This window comes from Amia ocellicauda, chromosome 20 (genome assembly GCF_036373705.1).
Source record: "Amia ocellicauda isolate fAmiCal2 chromosome 20, fAmiCal2.hap1, whole genome shotgun sequence".
Classification (NCBI taxonomy): Eukaryota; Metazoa; Chordata; class Actinopteri; order Amiiformes; family Amiidae; genus Amia; species Amia ocellicauda.
In genome coordinates, this window is record NC_089869.1 from 22,156,016 (window position 1) to 22,177,734 (window position 21,719).

The window sequence follows — 21,719 nt, forward strand, 5'->3', positions numbered from 1 at the left end:
CGCCGCTCTGTGACCAAGGCACAATATGGCAGGCGTGATAAGGACTGCACTTTCCAGGCTGCTCGGTACCTTTCTCCCACTTCCCCCTCCCTGGGAGACAGAGAGCCTTCATCCCCGCGCAGAGAAAGGCCGCGCGCCGGGGGTGAGTGCATTACTCTCTCAGAGGGCAGCCGTCCGCGCTCGCCTCACACACGGATCTCGGAGCAGCGCTGATAAACAGGAATGCTGATCGGCGGGGGGGGGAGTACAAAGGGAAAAAGAGGCATCTCCCCAAGAGATAAGCAAAGCTTTTCCGTGACTCTTCTTTGCGCTCCACCGTCCCACCCGGCCAGACTGGAGAAGACGGCACAATGACACTTACTGTACTGTGGTGTCATTAATATTTATACCACTGTACCCCGTGGCGCCAGACTCGATCTGACATCGCTCGTTTCTGAGGCATCCGTACCAGATTTTAAGACTCGACTCTGGCCTCCTTGGTCACGATACGGGGTAAGATCGGAAAGTCTGAACTTCTGTTGCTCTTTTGTTCCTTTTACTATAATTAATTTATTCAGTGAGCTGATGTCATAAGTGCCAGAAAGTGTAACCTTCTGCCCTGAAAAGCAAATGTCCTAAATGTCACAGTCGAGGCGGTGAAAAGAGCTGGTTGCCAATTCTTTGTTTTCTTATTGCAACTCGAGAGAAAATAAAAATAATCCACTGCAGTCGAGTCTGCCTTCTGAGGGCCAACATTTCAACAACTTTCCCTCTCAGTTAAACTGCACAATGGCCGGTTGCTTAGATGACAGACTGATCGTGCTCAGAATGGCACACGGCAGTTTGGTTTTTTGATATTGCTGCCTCGTGTGGCGTGCACTTATCACACCGAGAGGAGAACAACAGATAACACGGCTTCCCTGACGTCCCCATGTAATGCAATTTACCACCTGCCGAGCCTTGGAAAGCTGGAATATCAGACGGATGTCTTCATTTAGGAAGAACAGCGGTAGGAGTCCCTAGCACTGGGGGGTAACACTCAGAATCTACACTAATTTTTCTGCTCTCAGAACTAAAAACTTATCAGTCTGCCGGAGCTCCCCAGCTTGTGCCAAAGCTTTAACTGTAAATTGTTTTGCTATCAGTACACTATACATTCCAGCTATGCAAACACCGCAAATGATTATAGCGATTTTGGACTGTGCAGACCATGGGGAGAGCACAATGCTTCTAAGATATCCTTTAAAAACACACAAATTATTTCTGGATCACTGCAGTTACAAATTCCAGACACGGCCCAAACTAAATGCTCTCGAAAGCAGCTTTTACTTGATCATAATTTCCTCTTTCTTTGGTTTCCATTTAATTTAATTGAATCTTATTAAAATTAAACAGATGATCTTACCCTGTATCTCCAAGCAAATGTGAGAATTCACTTTCTCTCATTTAGACGCAGTTTATTAGTGGACAGGGTAATCTGCTGTTAAATGACCTAATTACTATAAAATCCGCACTGGGGTCTTGTTAAAGAAAAAAATATATATGACTTAACAGACAGGCAGTAAACGTGCTATTACTCTTGATACACTGCAGTTAAACAGGCAAACAACCAGACCAGTTTCCGCTGCTGTATTCCTTCATTGTAGAGCAAAGTAGAGAGTTGCACTTCTCCTGCTCAGGTGAGAAAAGCCCGGTTGGACGATCCTTCACCAGTCTGACCGCAGGGCTCCGTACCTTACATAGCTGCTGATGATCCAGGCACCTGCATCTCCCCCACTGCGTCCTCGCTGATCACGGCTGGCCAGTCTGCGGGAACACAAGGACACGCATCATCCCTGAGGCAAACCCACCTGCAGTCATTTCAGAGACCGGGGACAGAGGGAGATACGTAACCTTGAGTAAGTGCTTCACACACATCATACATGCATGTAGGACATACAGTACACAGATATAGATGGATAGAGAGATATGGATAGAGATATAGAGATATACAGAAATAGAGAGATACAGAGAAAGAGAGAGATGTGGATAGATAGATATAAAGATATAGAGAAAGAGAGATATAGGTAATTGACCCAATTTAATATTACAGTAAATAGATATTAAATTGAAAATCTATTAACATTCATACTTGATCATTAAAGTTCAATAGAATGTTAGATATGGAGATATCTACGTTTTCCCTGATTGTGTCTTGTAACTTGGCTTATGGGTATGAAATCTCCACTTCAGATGGCTGAGCGTTTTTGTATCTTGCGTTTTTGTCATGCTGACAATGGTTTTGGTATAGAGAGAAATTACATTGACATTCTATTCATATTTATTTAGCAATTAGTTGAATGTTAATAGACTATTAATCGAATATCTATTTAATATTAAATTGGACCACGTAATCAAGATATATAGATAGAGAGAGAGATACACTTTTATGCAGGAGCAGAACTCCGCACTGTCGATCACTCGGCAGCTGTTTGTGCTGAGCTGCCCTTCCCCTCAGTTTTTCAGAGGACCCTTATTAGCGGCTCAATCAATGTGTTGCTCAAACAATCACCGGACGCAGCGCAGAGAGACAGGGTTCATGCAATTCAATTTGGCTCCGCCGAAAGGAGCCCTGCACTGGGAATGTTAATGCGCTCTTTTCATTTGAATATAGAGGAAAAGACAGCTGATTATCACAAAACGCAGCGGCTGTAAGACACAGTGTGTGTGACTTAATATGAAAACAAATATGGATGTGGCATAACTTAGCAACTGCTTTTCTTAAGCACACATGTCTGCACATTAAACAATACCTGTGGGATAAAAAGTGTGGGGGGGAGAGAGAGATGCTGTATCGGTTTGTGTTTGATGCTCTGTCTTGGCCTTAATGATTTATTATAACCCCCCTCCTCAGTCCTTCAGCCCTGTCATTGCACATCAAAGTGAGGCCCTGGCAGCTGTAGCGCTCTGTGCTTCAGCAGCTGTCTGCTCCACAAAAAGCTGTCGATCCTTCTCTGAGATCTATTAACGCCTGGACCGACCAAAAGGTGGGTTAGCTGTCCTCCTCACAGACAGGACGTACAAACCAGCTCAGCGTGCGTCTCCTACATTTTCACTTCTCCCAATAAAAAAAACGACAACACACAAACACCACAGCTGCATCTGAACAAAAAGACAGATTTAATATAGCCCATGCATTACAAAGTCAGTTTTTGGTGGGAAAGTAGACACAATTCTCTTCCTCATGTCCATCTCCGCTCCGTCACCTTGTTGCTCAGTTCTGTTCACTTTTCAGTGAGGGTGTAAACAGGTAAATGCACACAGTACTACTATTAGGAAAGACTAATGCCACCAGACTAAAGAAATAAACCTTCAAGAGCCGGGAAATAACCAGATGTTGGAGTTATGGAGTGGGAGAGCGGTCCTCAACACAGTGTGGTTGTTTTCCACTCTAATAAAGCAATGGAAAACAGTTGGGGGTCTGTGGTAACTGCTCTTTAATGCAAATCAAAAGACCTGACCACAGGAATCGCACTGTGCCCCCCAGTTACGGCTCAGCGCCGCCCTGGGGGTGTTACCTCAGACTGACGCCCATCGGCTGATCGCAGGGCAGTGCAAACAAACCGCCCCGTCTCGCACCGGGGAAATGGTGGGGGGGTTATGCAAGGGTTCCTGACAGACGGCCTGCAGATCTGTGTGTTGAAGGAACAGCGGTCAGTCTGTCAGCCAGCCGTGCGCCGTGACCCAGTCCCTCGCCGCTCGATCGGACACGCCGCGATTCTGTGTTTGTGTGTTTTGCTCAGTCCCCAAAGAACTCAGGTTGATGAGGTCGGTGGGGTTGTTTTGGCAGCGCAATCACTCCTATTCATCGATGTGTTTATTTATGTTACTGCCTCTGAACGCGGCCCGTCTGTGAGGAGCGCAACACATTTGTTAGACAAGTCTTCACAGGTTCTTGGAAACAGGGCGTGTAACCATCAATATAATCATTCATGCTGTTCACTTAACCCCCTTCCCGTGACAGGAAGTGAAGGGACTTGTCCATGAGCAAAGGACAGGGACTGTGGTCCAGATACCAGACCTTACTTGTCTCGGCACTGCAAAGTTGTGTGACGGTTTTGTGCGGTCTCGCTTCAAGGTCCTGGTTACTTTGGTGCTGAAACAAATCTCTTTTACACAACATGCCTTTTTGTAATTAAATTGTTGGATCAAGCCACCGCTGAAGCAAATTGTTCTTTGATTGTGGCGTTTTCTGCCAGTAATTCTGCCTCTAGAGGAAAGTAATGTCATGAATGAAAAAGCAGAGAGAGAGAGAGAGAGAGAGAGAGAGAGAGAGCGCTACCTGCCCGCCTCTCGCTGCTGTATTTTTCCATCATTTCACTGTTCGAGTATCTTGACCAAGCTCCCTTCACACACTGCAGGACTCTTACCTGACTCAGCCGTGTCTTTATCGAAGCTAAAAAGGTATTATGGAAATAAAAGATTCGATTTGGGTTTACTAAGGAGGATTTTTGCGCCACTGCAAACAGTGCTGCAAACGACGACAATTGCAGTCTGGTGTTCTTAGAAATGTTTACCAGAGCATCCTGAACCGAACTGTATAATCGCATGCAAATGAGCTCAAATAAATGCACGGCTATAAATATTAAAAATAATTCTGCCACAAGTACATTTATACATAATGTACATCCCTAACTCAAATCAATACTAATCTCAGATGAATATACACCTATTTATCCACTAATTTATTCCCACTCTGGACTTGTGGCTCCTACTGCAGAAGTCAATCTCAGATCCTCAGGGAATCCATAAGCATCAGCCCCCGACGCTGAGCACTGTCTGTAATAGACAATGATTCTGACTGATTTCCCAGGCATTGCATTTGTAATTCATAGCCAGAGGCCACAACCATATCCTGTCCATTAAAATCATAAGAAGAGCTTGAAGGCGGATCTGAAGATTGTGGACAACTGAACCCTCAGTAACTAAGGTACTGCAGAAGAAATGAATGACATTTCCATTGAATTAATTCAGTATGGTAACTGATTAATAGCTGTACCGCCCCTGGCTAGTTAGCCTACACAACCAGGCAAAAACCAGCAACACACATCATGCTTTTTACCTCACACTAGTGAGTGAGTGAATGAAGATACTTGATAAACTCGGTATTATTCACGGCCAAGTTTAATTCTACCAGCAGGTCTGTTGACCTTTCATCGAGAAAGATGAAATGATGTGGTTCAAAGTGGTTTAGATAAATTCCTCACCAAAAATAACTAAATACCATTTGCTGAAATAAAAACAATGCCTGCGTGGAGGAATGCTGTCCAAACGGTACAATTCTGTTTCATGAAACAACCTCTAATGAAGTCATAAGGCAGAGCTGCAAAAAGAAGACTCACGATAGCTTATTTTTTATTGATGCTGTTGGAGGCTTTTTCTGTGCAGCCATACAGTCTAAATTAAATCTGTTACTCCGAGGCGTTGTTTTTAGATTCCCGTTTTTTTCAAAACAATACAGAGAACGAGCCGAGCTGCTATTGTGTTCGCGTCCCATCTTTGGGGTTCTTTCTTTGTGTGTTGGAGACACCACTAGGTGTTTCATATCTAGTCCGCCGCTCGAGAGGAAATAAAACAAAATGAATCTCGCACACTCTCTTGCCACGTGCGCTCCGAAAATAACCTCTCAAACAGGCCACCCACACTGTGCGTCGATCCAATTAGCCGAGAACAGGGATGCCGTTGCTTCGTTAGAGCAACGGAAGGCATTTGCTGGCACATTACAGAGCCAACACGGACACAAACATGTCCTCTCAAGTGTCAGACAGGTTCGCCCGTGTGGAGCGATACGCCGAAGGTGCCGACGTTGTCCCCCTGTGCACACATGCCCAGGCCTGGCTTCCCACTTATTTAAATTCAGCCCGAGTACCAAGTGTCAGTCCCGCTTCTCCGGCACGCAGAGCTCGGCACCCCAGGCGAGGGAACTGGCTGTTAATGTGCGTATATGCAGCGTTTAATTGTTGATTGCAATTAATTTAAAATCTGTATTTCAAAGGCACTGATTTGCATTTCCCCCATTAATGATGTATGAAGACAAAACTTGCTTGCTTTCATGCGAGCCAGGCTGCGGAGAGCCGCTTCTCCCACACACCCCTGCGCCCCGCCGTGGGAGACAGATGGCCATCCCAGGTGGGAAGACGGTACCTTTTCAAAGGCCCGATCCCAGACAAAACATGTCATCAAAGGTTGGGTTTTGTTGTCTTTATATAAGAGCTTTGATCCGTCCCCGTATTCCGAGGATAATGCGAATCCTTTCAAGGCAGGACACAACACGATCGCGCTGGCGGGCAAGATGGCACAGTCATCGCAACAGAAGGAAAGTACAACTCAAATTATTAGCTACAAGTAAACTCTTTGAAAATCACTGCACTCTGATCACACTTGGAGGCGCGTACGGAGGCAGCGCTTTATAATAAGGGCTCGCTGAGAGCAGTGAGGATTTAATAATAACGACAATCAACTTTACATTGTATCACTTTTTTCAAAATGTTAATTAAGCAAGAAAAAAAACACTGAGCAAGAGAATGATTGAGTGTTAATGATGTCGTTGGTGTTGAAAAGCAGAAAGGAAAGTCATTTTCTGGCATAAAATAAAAAGGTTCAAACTGTAATGCATTGTTGGTCATATTGTATAATTTATTTAAAGGCTGCAGTGCCTCTGTGAAACAATCATTTCACTTTATTTTACTGCTTTATCTCCTTTTAAAGGTACATAAATCAAACGTCCAAACCCAAGTTTATTATTATTATTATTAGCACTTTAGTTTAGAAGAGAGATATCGTTCAAAGTTGTGTGTTTACGTAACTGAGTCCTGCCTTTTGGAAACAGTTTTGCAAAGTGTTTACATACTCAGCACATAAACCGCTGTACAACACGGTCACAACTTAAATATTTAAAACGCACTATTTACGGATCAGTTAATTTCCATCTGGTTGGAGCGACATCACTTCAAACCAGACAGGTTTAACCGCAGGTGAATGTAGAAAGCACTGCCTCTTAGAGCACGGATAGAAAGAAAAAAACGACTGCATCCTCTGGAAATGAGGAGGAAATATAATTTCGGTACTTTACATGTTGACAGACCCAAAAAGCCAATAAAAACTGTTCTGACGAGGGGTAAACCTGTGCCTGAGTCAGGCTCGGCTCCCGTGGCTGCGCTGCCCTTAACTTACACAGAGGAGAGCCGAAGGGAGGCGAGGATGTTCTTATTTTGCTTGTTGGGTTTTTCTTGTTGTTGCTTGTTTGGTTTTCTATTTTTAATTTTTTTTGCTTTTGAAGTAGAAATCCCATTACTCAGAGCCCTGACAGCATCCGTATGAAAGCTGAATTTAAACTAAAGAGAACCTCAGGGCGGTGAGATTGTCAGATGCAATGAGACTCACAATCTATAACTTCCTTAAATGAACCTCCATAGAGGGACATTAAATAAACCAATATCACCTCAACCGCTCTCCATTGGTGAAGGAAACCTAAACAAAACTAAAACTGACCAAGGGACTGTTCTGTATTCATACCCTTGCGTTTTAACACAGGGGTGTCCAGTCTCTGAAACTGGATAGACTAAATCCAGTAGGTTTGACATGTTACCCTTTAAATCATCAATTTAAGAAATCAACTAAGAAATATTTCACTTTGGACAATCATGCAGGAAACAAAACTAAACTAAAATAACCCTCAACTGAATGAGTGATTCCCTTAATGACTAACCAATCGATTACAAACAGGTTCCCACTCTTTAAAATTCTCTGATTTGGGGGCTGACTTTTCTAAAAACCTTCAATAACACCTGTCAACTAACTGGACGCTTAACAATCTATAATTTGTTTCCCACCTCACCCACACAAACAGGACCACAGTGATTAGTCCAAATGATTGAGTTCTTCAGTAGAAAATGTGATGGAAACTGTGGTCGAATAATAACAATTTAACAACAGCTTCTGTTCTTTATTTAGAAGAGTGAATCAGAGAGACGCACCTCCTCCCAAATGGACTGAAAATGAAGTGGGGCAAGGCCGTTGTTCTGGTTCCGACACCCACACCTGTGTTCACTGATGCCCTGTTTCCACTGGCCACTTTTAGGTACCGGTACCCAAACTAGTTTCAGGAGGCACAGATTCAATCATCGCATCCCAAACTGATCTAGGGGACATACCGTCACGTCCCTTTTTGTAACCAGACACAACTTCACTGCATTGTGAAATTGTAGCTACAATACTGGTGACGATGAAATTAGAGCAGTTATTAATGTATGATCGGAAAGCGCCACACAGGATCAATTGCCTGAAGCAGTGAGACATTTAAAAGATCACGAAAATCTGCGTCAGCCTGCAATACAGTGCCATGTGGAGTAGAGTCAGTTACAGAGTCTGGTTGGGGGCCGAGGGGAGGATCACGTTCAGGAGAATGACAAACAAACACAGCCTATAAACACTATGAACAACACTCTGCAGATCTGGCAGCCTCCGCTCTGCTGAATTAACAACATCTGAAGTCAAGACGGCCAAGAAGAGTGAAAACGAAAAGCCCTGTAATATACAAACCTGTACATTACGGACACGTGGCCTGCGACCAGAGAAGATTAATGTATTCCTAGCGGAGATGTTTTTTCTCTCACGTTCTGTTTAGTTTAAAGTCAGGTTCCCAGTGTTTGAAGTTCGCTCCAATAATCCTCTGCCACGCCTCCGCTTGAGCCAAAACCCAGAGGCCCCATCGCTAACCGATCCTCGTGTCAGAGCGCCCTGACTGGCAGTTTGGCCGCCGTCAAAAATAAAATGAAATTAAAACCTTCTGACTAACTTTGTTTTGTTTTTCTGTGTGGGAAGCAATTTATTTAGAACCAAGTCATTTCAAACTGGTCATTTTCCCATGTTTGTTTTCTTTCATCTTCTCTGAAATCATGCTGTCATTTTTTTTGGCAATATAGACACATTTTCAGCACACGGACAATGGATGGCTCTCCGGCTCCTCTTGCTTTGGTATTGTTAGACCGACAGAAAGGGAGGGACGGTCACCCACAGCCCACTGAAGGAGTGCTGGACACACAAGGGTTGATGACCCGGCAATTAAGCGTTCAGCGCAGCACAATGCAGTGCAATGCCAGCGACACACAATAAATCTTGTTTACGGAGCCAGTCCAAATGCAGCCGACTCACTGCACCACAGCCACACATCTGGAGATGGAGAAGGCAGAGAGCCGGAGGCGTTCGGGAAATGTACAAACACATCTGTCGATACCCTGTCCGACACGTGTACTCACGGAAATAATTTTACACTGTGAATCGTACCCCTGTAAATTTCAGAAACAGAAAGGCAGTCAATCACTGCTTATGTAGAGGAATTATGGTTTAAAAACTGCTTAATAGGTCTTGGGGACTATTACCACTATTTGATTAGTCTGGTTGTAGCAGGAAAGCTCTTATAATTTCACTGATAAAGACTGACTGTCCCGTACAACCCCCCTCTACTGCTGTGTGTAATTTGCAGCTTTCTGTACGTTGCTGTTCTTGAACTGTAAAGTAAAGACAATTATTGATTGCTGATAACAATATCTGCATTGTGAGTCTTTAACAGAGAAGCCATTCTTAAGCGGGGGGCAACAACAGCTCAGCCACGGCCTTCCCCCGTCCCACCCTCTCACCATTCACGCCGCAGATCTGAATAGAAAGCGCAGGCCTGTACGATCGCAAGCTACAGTGTCAGAGCCGAGCCGAGCACAGTGTGTCTCCACATGTACAGCTGGCTAAACCGCGAGGCAGGCAGCCATAAGAGCGCGTCTCTGTTCAGAATTAACAGTCCATTATTCTATCAGCACCTTGCAGGCCAAGAAAATTAGCGCACAGGAACATTTTTGGATGGCAACGAGGGGCCATGTGACAGAGGGGCAGTTTATTTTGGTCGCTCGCGCAAAATAAGCCCTTGTCTCGTTTCCCGATCAGGCCGAGGGACCGATTGCCCTTCAAGGACGGGAACTGCACAAACAAGGTGGTGCCCAGCGGTCCGTGACGGCCAAGAAAGCATGTGAACTCACAGGACTGATTATATGACAATCGGCTGCCCCACTTCCTGTCTGATATAAATAAAACAGCGGCGGGCAGGAACAAGTGGACAAAGCAGACTCTCCAGCGTCGGATAACATATCGGGCATTAGACGGATGATCCTTGTACTACAAAGTTGATCTCTGTAATATGCCCAGAGATCTACCAAACAAGGAGCTAATATTCAAAGGACAACCAAGAGAGATTTTTTTTATGTAGTATAAGTTTTATGCCTTCAGTTTGAACTCAGACAAACATGTTTTCCTCTCATCAGAGTTTCTATAATGCTGTGAAAAAGGATGAAAGCTTGTTCAGGGGAAGGGTGATATTAAAAGTAGTTAAAGCCACGGATCTTCATTGATTGCTCCACGGTAAGCAAAAGGGACAGCATAGCAGAAGCAATTTCACCGAGGCATGCTCCGCTGCGCCAAGTAAAGACAAATGGATGAAAAGGTTAAAGTTATAACAGGGGCGACACATTAGTCTTGTTCTCGTTTGAAATTCCGCGTGACACCGCTCTTGAGTTTATATTTGCAAGACAAGTAAACAGGCGCAGTTAAGCATTGCCAGGAGAGCACATCTTCCTTAAACACTCAAGAGGGCCGAACACATGAGCATCATCAGATATTACAGGCACAGTAAATATGATATTATCACTCAACAGTTTATGTTAGGAAGAAGAATACTGGCAAAGCGTCATGATAATTCCTTTCGGACAGATGGCCATGATTTAAATATTCTTGGCTCCAGAAAGTCAATTTAAAGCTCTGGGAAAGACTGATTCTGACATTCAGCCGTAGCAGAAATAACACTCGGATTGGGAATTTAGACCCCTTCTGTGGACAGCAACCAAAGGGAGACCTTTCACCTCCCGACTGCAAAATGAATGCAGGAGCGTCTGTTTTATGTATTTTGGATTTAATGATATATTCTCTTTAGTTGTTGTTGTATATATTGTAATTTTATAGTATGTTTTCTGATACTTAAACAGGTCTTATAAGTTTCTAAACCCCATTCGAAGAAAGAAGCATAATTGCCTGCAGGTCAGGTGATCTCAGGCCTTCGTAGCGTCTGCCGTGTCAGTTGAAAGAACTCGTCAGCTGACCTCGGTGGGCTTTACACACACTGGGGCGTTATTCTGTCTTTACAACACACTAATGTTCCTCAGATTGTGTTGAAATCACTTAAAGGGTGTTGCAGCTCCCCACTTTGCACGCCTTACACAGAAACCAAAAATAAATAAATAATGAAAACACAACTCCAGTTTCTCTCTATTCTGTGGACTTCCTCAACTCCCGCAGCTTCATTTTTAATTTTCTGTGCATTTCCTTCGGCGCTCGTCCTGACATTTAATGTTGTCAGCGTCGCAGAACACAGCTTCCACGGATGATTTATGTATTAAATTTAAACACTTCCTGGAAGGTTTTTGTGAGGGACTGGGCAATGAGGACAGCCTGCAGGAGCACAGACGTCCAATTAAAAGGAGATACGAGAAGGTGCTATTTATAGAGGTCTCCCAGGGAAAAAAAACAACAATGTCAAGCGAGGACTCCACCTCCTGTCAACGTTAATCTCAAGGAACGATCAGCAGACTGCCCGGCTCTCGTCCAACAATCAAATTATAACTTTATTAGTTAGTTCTGGTATTAGCAGAGTTGATTTAAATCTTAATTTAACTAGTGAAATGCCCTGATATATAGTCCCCCTCCCTCCCGTCCTCCCTTCTGTAAACTTTAAACTGAAAAGAGCAAATTTACACAACTGCACGGATTGAAAAGACAATTCCCCGGGCGTCTCCCTTTAATTGGATAAGAGGAAAAGATTTGTGAAATGAGAACTAAGTGTCCTTCTGCAGGGAATACCATCTAGGAAAGAGAGAGCGTAAAAGCATCCCATCACAGATGAATAAGGAAAAGGCCTGTTCGGCTCACCGAGAGAACTTTAGTCCACGAAAGACACTGCCGTTGAACTGTCAAAATGGAAATTAAAATTAAAAAGAACACAATCATTAAATTTGCTGTGGCAAGTGTCCCATTTACCAATCACCCATCCTAGCCTCTGTCAATATTACACTGCTTGTTTTGGATGGTGCCAATAGCCATGCTTTGCTCTTCCCTGTTCTGTGGGGTAATTTTCTGTTTCCGTCAGTCATGTTTAAGACTCAGGGATGCCTGTGACATCACCACACCACACAGACTGGCACGACACAAACCGGCCATTAAAACCACCCAACGCCTGGCTGCACCAATAGGGAAGCCCAGAATTCATTTCCCATGATCAGCAGCCACATCTGAGCTCCTGTGATCGGAGATTGTTTGGGTTGTGGGGTCTGGGAGGCTTAAGCGTCTGCATACCTTTCAATCCCCCTACGTGCAACACAACCCGATGGTCTGCGATCCTCATCAGAGCAACTGCTCGGCTTCCCCTCGGTCTCACAGCTGCAGCTGAGGCTATGCTATGTATCTGCCACAAGATAAATCACGGTAGGGAAACTGATAGTGGATCTGTTCATCATTCTAGAGATCCTGTGCATTTCTCAATGATTCTGGCTGTTCTTGGCTCCACGGTCAGCGCAGACCCGAAACCCACTAGGGATCCCCGGTACTCTCGGCAAAACAGGAAGAGACACCTTCTCTGGCAGGACAAATCGCTCCACAAACATTGAGAGGAACAAGTGGCTACAGGCAACACCAGACAAGGAGTCACAGATGCACAGGATCTCCTGAGAGATAACTAAGACGGGTTGTCACTTTTGATAGGGTCTCTCCTGCTCCATATCTCCTTTCACGGATATGAGTTCAGTATTGCATCCAGCTAACAAGGAGTTCAGATTAGCTTTATTTCTTTTGTTGTCAGCTCTTTGAGAACTTCCACCAAATTAAACAAAGTATAAAACATTTCCCAGCCTTGGCCTCAACCTCACAGCCTCAATTGATTGGTTTTGACTCAAAGCTTCGTCGTAAAAACATACATCTATATTATGAGACAGCCCGTGGTGTGGTTCTTAATGGGGAGACTAAGTGACCTTTCTCCTGCGTGATCAGGGCATTGTAGCACAAGGGGATTGTGGGAGGGCAAAGAAGAAAAGCAAACAGATAAAACATTCATCTGAGAGTGTTGGATGGCTTGATTTGTCCTGGTCCTTGTTAGAATTAAGAGACAGATGGATATTAGACTATGCCAGAATATGTTTTGGCAATACATTGGGTGCTGTCTGACAAGGGGCTCAGATGCACTTTCCAGTACAGTAAGCATCTGAAGCACACATCTAGGTCCATGACCGAAAGATGAAGGGACCACAAAATCAGTCGATTGGTCATTACATTCCCCAGACCTCAAGCCAAAGGAAAACTTGCTGGTGCTGAAAATATCCATCTAACAGTGGCCAACCATACAGCTCTGTGTTTATGTTTTTATTAGTATGAACACATACACCCACATTTGTGAACTGAATCCAACTTTTAGATACACTTCATAAATTATAGGAATACATGCTGAACCATTAACAAACTTCCAGTTAACTAAATTAATGTAGATTTGAGTTGTGAAGGAAAGGTAATATCGAGGGAAAAGGGCCCATTTTTCATTGGGACGAAATGATGACAGTGCAGTATTCATCCCTCCGGGCTGCGGCGCATTGTTGCCAACGCGGGACAGATGCTCCTAATGTAAGATTTTATTCCTGTCCGTTGTGTTGATGGATGTAAATGTGCAGAATCATGTTAGAACTGCACTCCGAGGCGCTGAATTATGGAGACCTGATATTATTTGTGTGCTCGGTTTAATTGATTGCGAGGGAGTCTTTCTGCTTGATCACTTTGCAGACCATCAATCAGCACAAGCAATCGGCTGAGTGAGCCGGACCAGGGGAGCAGGACTCAGCTCACGCACAGCGCTGGTCTGGGGAACGTGTCTCTCTCTCAATAAGACCTTTACTCATTATATGCAAAAAGACAGACGTAAGCAAAGAGATAGACAGAAAGACAGATGGCACGTCTAAACGAATCCTTTTAGAAAGTTAGATAAACCAAGCAAACTCCTCAAAAACATGTATTACATGCAGGTAATTAAAATGTCCACTATAATTACACTATGGGAGGAATAGAACTAGATGAAGTAACGCATGAGAAAGACCTAGGAGTCTATGTGGACTCCTCACTTTCTCCATCCAAACAATGTGGGGAAGCAATAAAAAAGGCAAACACACTGCTAGGGTATATTGTCAAAAGTGTAGATTGAGAACAAGGGCAGTGATGTTCAGACTGTACAATGCACTAGTTACAGCTCATCTGGATACTGTGGACAGTTCTGGGCTCCACACTTCAAGAAAGATATCGCTGCTCTAGAGGCAGTTCAGAGGAGAGCAACCAGACTTATTCCAGGTCTGAAGGGAATGTCCTACTGAGAGACTGAGGAACTGAACCTTTTCACCCTGGAACAGAGGAGACTACGTGGGGACTTGATCCAAGTCTTCAAAATCATGAAAGGCATCGACCACATCAAACCAGAGGAGCTTTTCCAGATCAGCAGGGACACACAGACCCGGGACACAAATGGAAATTGGGCTTCAAGGCATTCAAGACAGAAAACAGGAGACACTTCTTCACACAGAGAGGCGTCACAATCTGAACAAACTCCCCAGCGATGTGGCTGAAGAGACAATGTGGGAACATTCAAAAACAGACTGGATAGGACCCTTGATCACTCAGTTATTAATGGACACCAAACGAGCACGATGGGGCGAACGGCCTCCTCTCGACTGCACACTGTCTTATGTTCTTAAAAATAAAAGTTTTTCCTGTTTTAAGTTCTGAGCTTATGTTCAGCGCTGACCTTAAATCATCACGTTATCTTGAAAAAGTCAAACAGGATAACGTTAAATGTTGATCTGTTGCTAATTAGTGCTTTTATGCTGCCAGGAAAATTAGCATAAAAATACTTATCAGAGTAATTAACATAGCAGTACATAGACACTGTCATGGTACTTAAACCTCTCTTTCTCTCTATATATATGAATGTTAAAAGCAAAGCCTAACCACACCGTCTGTTTCTGCAGGCGGACCTCATTCTCCTCGATATGACAGTTTAATGAATGTTCCAAAGTTATAGTTCACAATAGCTGTAAAACTGACGTCTGGGGAGAAACTAACTTTTATTTTTCCTGCAATTCTATTAGTATGATAAGCTTTTTGTTTCTCAGGAAGATTGAAAAACAAACTGGAAGAATTATTGCTCAGAACCCCTTGGCAGTCAGACGCTTAGTTCAGAAAATGTGCAGCCCAGACCTTGAGTGAATCCAACAGACACATCCCTCACGGTGTCGAGGGCAGAGCATTCTCTGCCGCAGACGTTCGCTCGCACACTTGCCTTGCAGGAGCAGGGGGCTCGGCAAACCACACAGGCGTTCAGGACAAGAGAACTCGCCCGTCATGCCTTCCCCTCCCGGACAGCAGCGATTCCCCAGAAAAGGTCAAGTCAGAAATACAGTCGGACGTCAACTCCGTACCGTTCGGCTGCCGATTCCCTGAAGACGAGCGCGGACATTTACAAGAGATGACTCAATTTCTTAGAGCAGCGCTGAAGCCAAAGTGAAGTGTGCTGTCTGACTGCCAACTTCCAGAGAGGAAGACGAAGAAGTAGGCAGAGGAGGAGGAGGAGGAGGAAGAGAAGTTGGAGGAAATGTTGTGAAATGTGAAAGCTTTTCCGATCGATATGGAGACTAATCTGAAACATTTCTGGGTCGGGAATGTCTCCAACAGTAGCTCAGTCTCGCACCAGGAGAAGGGGGCTGTTTGCAAGGTTAAGCAAACAGGCGCGGATGCAGTCAAAAGCTCCTGGCTGGCGCGCCTTATTTGAAGCATGAGCATTTGAACAGTGATGGGAAATAATTGTGCGTAACCCAGAGTCCCTGCGGAGAAAGCAGCCTGGCACAATGGAGGTGTTTTACATGAGACACAACATGGAAATGCACCGGCCAAGCAGCTGAGCTCCGGCTGCCTTTGTATCTCAGATGTTTTCATCTCAGGAGACACATGAAAAAGGAAACGAGGAACAGCTAGCAGAGGAAACCCAAGGCTCTCTCCTCAGCTGTTATCATGGATGTGTTGCCTACGATGCCCAGGCCACCACAGATTGTCTCATCTGAATCTCTGCTGAAGCTTAAACATGTCAGTGATTCATAACAGACACATTGCTGCGCCTGTTATATATCCTTAAACTCTGCATGATCTTTTCAATACGAGCAGTGAGGGCCTTTGCGAAACCAAAAAACGACGCCAAACATCTCGCTCTCCGCGCTTGTACCTGTTTACAGGAAACACCGCGTGACAAATCTCCCCACAGAAACTGATACCCATCTGTGAGGAAAGCCAGACTACAGGAAGTGGAATAGTTTGCTTTGCATCTAGCAACAACAAAAAACAAAGAGACAACAACCGAACAAGAGTTTCAGGTTACAGTTTGCAATTTTAGAATAATAATACGACCCTGAACCATGACTTTTCAAGCTGTCCTTATTTTACCCGTCTTTTCAATCATTTAAAATAAAATGTGCATTAATCCCCTGCAATGAAAGTCCAAATCACTGTGAAGACGTTAAAAACTACAGGTTTAAAACACCAGCGCAGAATAAATAGCTTAAACATAATCAAGTCTTCTTTTTTTACCTATTTCTTCTCCCCAGAGTTGCCAAATGGTAATTGCTTTTTGAATCGGCTCGGATGTATGAATGGGCTTTAGGCTTAATTATGAAACAAATCTGTTGAAAAGAGAAGCTATGACCCACAAGGTTGCACTTCATACATAATTCCCATTCTGGCTTCTTTTAATGCTATTCCAGTAATGTGTCTTAATTATCTTGCATGGGCTACAATTAAGTTTGATGATTTTCCATTCTGCCGCATTACAATGGGCTTAACACCGCAGAGCGCGGCTCCGTTTACTTAGACTAGCGCGATCCCCCTGAACAAGCGCCTTTTCAATTTCAGGGACATAATGTTAAGGACACTCTTCGCCGAGGAAATAAAAATAGGTTTTTACAGAAAGTGCGTCAATGTCATCTGTGTGAAAAGTCTCTTATTGTGAGAGAGAGGAAAAAAAAAGAGATTTTTCAATTTCAGGCTTCACTTGCAGTTGTGAATATAAATCTGCTTCCAAATACTGGGACGCAACCTCTCGGGTGACAGTAAGGTCTGAGCAATTTTGAGAGGCGCGAGAGGAATGGAAAAAGAACAAAGAGAGATGAGTTTACTGCTCAGGCTGGGGTGCGCGGATGAAGTGTTCGGGGTTGTTCTGAAACTTTCCGTTGCGTTTCCGTTGTTTGTTACGAGGAAAATCAAGGCCCGATCAATGTGTTTGGCACGATCGGTATCAGACGCTCTTGCTGGAAACCTGGTGCAATAATAATGCACTCGATGCACTTTTGTAATTACTGCATGGCCTCTCTCACTCTCTCAATCTGTCAATAATATCGTCTCACAGTTTCTTCTGTGTGCCGTGATGTTTTCAGCAATCAACTCCTTGTGCGTTTGACTGAGAAAAGGCACAAACAAACATATCGAAGGATGCCAACGAATGTCATTTCACAGCAACACAACTCGTATCTACAAGCACTTGGGATCACATTGTTAAAATAAGAAATCAATCACAACATGAAGGCAAGCAGAGCATTTTAATTGTGTATTTAATTACAGGTGGACTAAATCATAAATAAAAATCTATTATGCATGATTTTTCGCTAAGACGCAGCGATTCTGTGAGTAGGGAGTGTAAAATCAGTGTGGCGTGTCGAGCCCTTTCCCACATAAAAACTTCCCATAAAAGCCTGTTATCTGTTCCATCCGATTCCCCGAAACAAAGGTGAAAGAGAACATTTGGAACTTCATCCAAACCTCCCGACTGAAGGCTTTCTTTGAATGAAAAAAGGGTTCTCGAATGAAAGAGTTTCCTTTTCTTTCTCCCCTGCCTGTTTTACCTCCCCTCCCTCTCATGCACACATCTGCAAGTCATTTTTTAAGAGTAATTACACTTTTTCAAAGACGCAAAGCCACCGACCGAACCAGTTACTTGGCACCTGATGTTATCCTGTACCTGCTATTATGAAGGCAGATACGCCATGTGCCGGCCATGGTTTATATCGCCTGCAAACATTTGTGTGTGCGCACTCGCTGTGAGGGGACTTATCAGCCCGTTCAGAATTGAAACTTGTACCAACAACATACTTTGATTGCCTATATTCAGATGTGTGATGTACCCTTGAGATAGACAGAGCGAGAGAATGAATGTCTGAGGAGGAAGCTGGGACATGCCAAGATCGATATATATTAAGTGCATAAACGGCGTCATATTACTCAGCGATATTAACGGGATGCCACCAGTAATGTGTTTTATGTGCTGTGCTGAGGTTAGTTTTGGTGAAGGGGCGTGTCAACGGATGCACTGACGCTTCGTATCAAAGAGCTGAACACTGGGAGCGCAGGACAACGGTGCAAAGGGTACCAGAGTACGTGTGGGATGAACTCGCAGAGAGGCCGGCGTCTTCGCTGCTTGATATTGTAATGGTACAGTGTTCCTCCAGCCGTCGATCAAAAGGGTTGCAGTAATTATTAAGGCCAAGGCTCTGCCCACGCAATAATAAATACAATGTGAACAGCTGTCTGTTGGTACTTGGCTGGTTTCCCAAGACGTCTCAGTAATTTAGTGTAAATAAAATATACAGAAGCACTGTAAGACAAATCCAATCTGATGTTCTACAAAAGGCAATTCTGACTGTGAAAAGGTCCAAAACTCATTTCTTATAGATGAATCGAGCCCTTGATATTTCTTTGCATAATGTAAACGCCTACTTAAGGACGAATATTTCCATTTTTAATGTGTACATGAACTCAGAATAAATGTACCTGACTTTTAGAGTGAGTCGTGCCTGGATTTAATTATTTTATTAGTTCTTTCATTTTTGTATTATTATGTTTGCTTCCATTTGCCCAGCACACATCTTTAGATGAAACCAACTTGAACTTTTCTCTGAGATCTGCACTGTGGCATCATTCGGGCCTTTGAGTCTTGTGTCTGGGGCTTGTGAAAAACATTTGTAGCGCTCGTGGCCCCTGCCCTCTGCACCAACGGGCTGACGGCGGACCAGGCCGGTGCTGTAGGTGAGAGCATTGGTGGGCCGTGCTATCGGACATGTATTTTAGTGCTGGAAAACAGTTCTGTATCTCCAGATCCAAAACACAGCCCTTCAGCACGTCTCTGGTTGCTTTGCGGTTCTCCGTTTGGATACCACCAAGACCACAGAGAAAGAAAACACACACACGAAAAAAAGGTTATTTGTTGGATAATGATGTCCCAGCGATGTGTGTGTGCGCGTGTCAGTGTGGCTGGGAGCGGCGCTGGAAAGCAGGGTGGCCAGCTGACTCACTCTGACGCAACACTGAAAAAATGCATCTGGAGATTTTGTGCAAAGCGTTGAGGCAGAAGTCAGGCCGGCCCCCGGAGTGGTCCCCCTCGTAGTAAGGGCCAATGTACCACGAGAGATGGCTGGAATTGAGCAGCCGGTTCTGAGATAGGGGGAGTGACCCAGCGGTCAAAAGCATGTCTCATCATTCCTAGTAAATGCACGTACACAGATACATCATGGTCTGGTGGGCCGGCGGAGAGGAATGCACTTTAAAATCTTTCGCAAGCCTCCTACAGGTAAATCATCGTCCACCAATACAGACACGCCGGGAAACACGGCAGCTCCTCGCTCTGTTGCGTGTGTCTGTGAAAGCCATTGGCTGCCCAACGCCAACACCTCTACATCTACATCTCATCCTCATGACTCTTCTGTGGATGAAGGCATCTCCAGTCATACCACAGTAACAAGACGATAACCAGTACCATGCCATCACACTCCTAGAAGAGAACAGGACTTGCATTGAGGTTTAAATAAACACATGGCTTCTGTTATGTATTTCTGTTAATTAAATAACCCCCAAAATAAATTCAACTCCAATTACCACGTACCAAAAGCAAGTACAGCTGGTTGCGCGATGTTGTAATGTCAGTAGGAGATGGAGAGGAACATTCAAATCCAATCTCTACGCAGAGGGATCCTCGTTATCTGACGCTATTGAATCTCATGGGGCGCCCAGGTTACGGTGTCTCAAGGTGGATGTGTTTTAATAAACTGCAGACGGGTAATTAAAGCAGACCGCAGTTATGTACATCGCCTGTACCAAAGTGTGCCGTTCCACATTCTTTCCACTTTTAATTGCAAGTCGGCTATAAAATCGGCCGTATTTAGAAAGCTGGTGGGGGGGGGGACGGAAAAAAACTGTTTGGAAAAAGGAGAAAACAAGTCACCTTTCAGGATCTGTTTCATGTTAAACACTAACTACCTGTCCGGCCTCAATGCCCTACTGTGATGCCATCGACGGCGTAATGGTTTCCACGCCGGCGCTTCGCCAGGAGATAATCATTCGGCTTTTGTCTCTGTTTTAATTGCGGCTCGTTTTGTTTTTCTACTTCTGTTTTTTTTTCATATAAATCTCTTTTGTGGTAACAAGTGGGAACTACATCTTACTCACAGGGATAGAACAGATCCAATTACACACAAAAAGTAGACGGCTTTAAACCCCAGAGGATTCCTGCAGAAACGGGCCTTAAAAGAAACAAAAAAGTGCACACACACGTCTGTGCAACAGCACAACGTTTCACAGAGCATCGCGGTTCGCATTTTGCACTCAGCATTTGCCGGGACACGCAATGAGAACAGCGTCAGCAAAAACCACTTATCGACGTCTTCAAACATTTACCAAAATGTGCATTAACCCGCGGGAGGTTAATAGAGGGATTTCAGTTTGTTTGGATTGAAGGCTTCGTTTTCATTTCAATCCGTTTGATTGTTTGTGCGTTTGTTTCCCGTCCAAGACAGCGCTGAGCAACATGCGGCCCTGTCCGTCACAAGTCCATCTGCTCGTGGTTGTGCCCTGAACCGACAGTTTCCCTGCAGTCTGTGAAAGGATAAGGTCAGCCGAGCTGCTCCCGATAGGCTCGTAACACCTGCGACGTCCCAGTAAACAAAGCTAATTCCAGCAGGGCAGCCAGGTCGCCACAGATGGCGGCGTTTAGCCTGCAAGGTCCAGGGCACTCGGCACTAAAATTCAAGCATAATTATATCAATTAAGTGAGCATTAAGGAGAAAACTAAATATATAAATAATAAACTCTTAAATCCTTAATCGCATAGGAGCCAGATTTCAAATTCATTGGTGAAGCGTTTCTATCAGGACTGGACTGAAGTCAGAACATGGTTTATTTAAAAAACTATATATATATATATATATATATATTCCTGCTCAGCCTATTCACTATGGAATAATATACTTGGCAGGGCTGCCCGTACTGTATTCTAGAAAATTGCTTCTGAATAATTGCCTACAGCAGATTGTTTGCTGAAAGTAATTTTCTTATTTTAACCTGTATGTACATTACGAGAGGGAGGGAGAAGGAGGGAGACCGAGGGAGAGAGAAACAGAGAGAGAATATGGTTAATCCAAAACCATCGGGGGTCTGAAAGGCAGAACTTTAAATGGAGCAAACACTAAAAGTTGCATTGTCGTTGATTCATTTATTTGTACACGAAAGGGGGTCCTTACATTGTAAAGTGACTTTATGTTAAACTA

At 44.2% G+C, this 21,719-nt stretch overlaps 1 protein-coding gene across 3 annotated transcripts in view; it reads right to left on the reverse strand.

Moving 5' to 3' along the window:
- LOC136715864 (carbohydrate sulfotransferase 15) overlaps nucleotides 1–21,719 on the reverse strand; it is a 46,008-nt gene that overhangs the window by 17,760 nt on the left and 6,529 nt on the right. For 2 of the 3 annotated variants that reach the window (XM_066693252.1, XM_066693253.1), the window contains exon 3: nucleotides 1,714–1,785. The gene's annotated coding sequence lies outside the window, so the exon portion shown is untranslated. Of the gene's footprint in view, nucleotides 1–1,713; nucleotides 1,830–21,719 lie in introns of all 3 variants that reach the window. The other variant, XM_066693254.1, reaches the window with a different exon arrangement.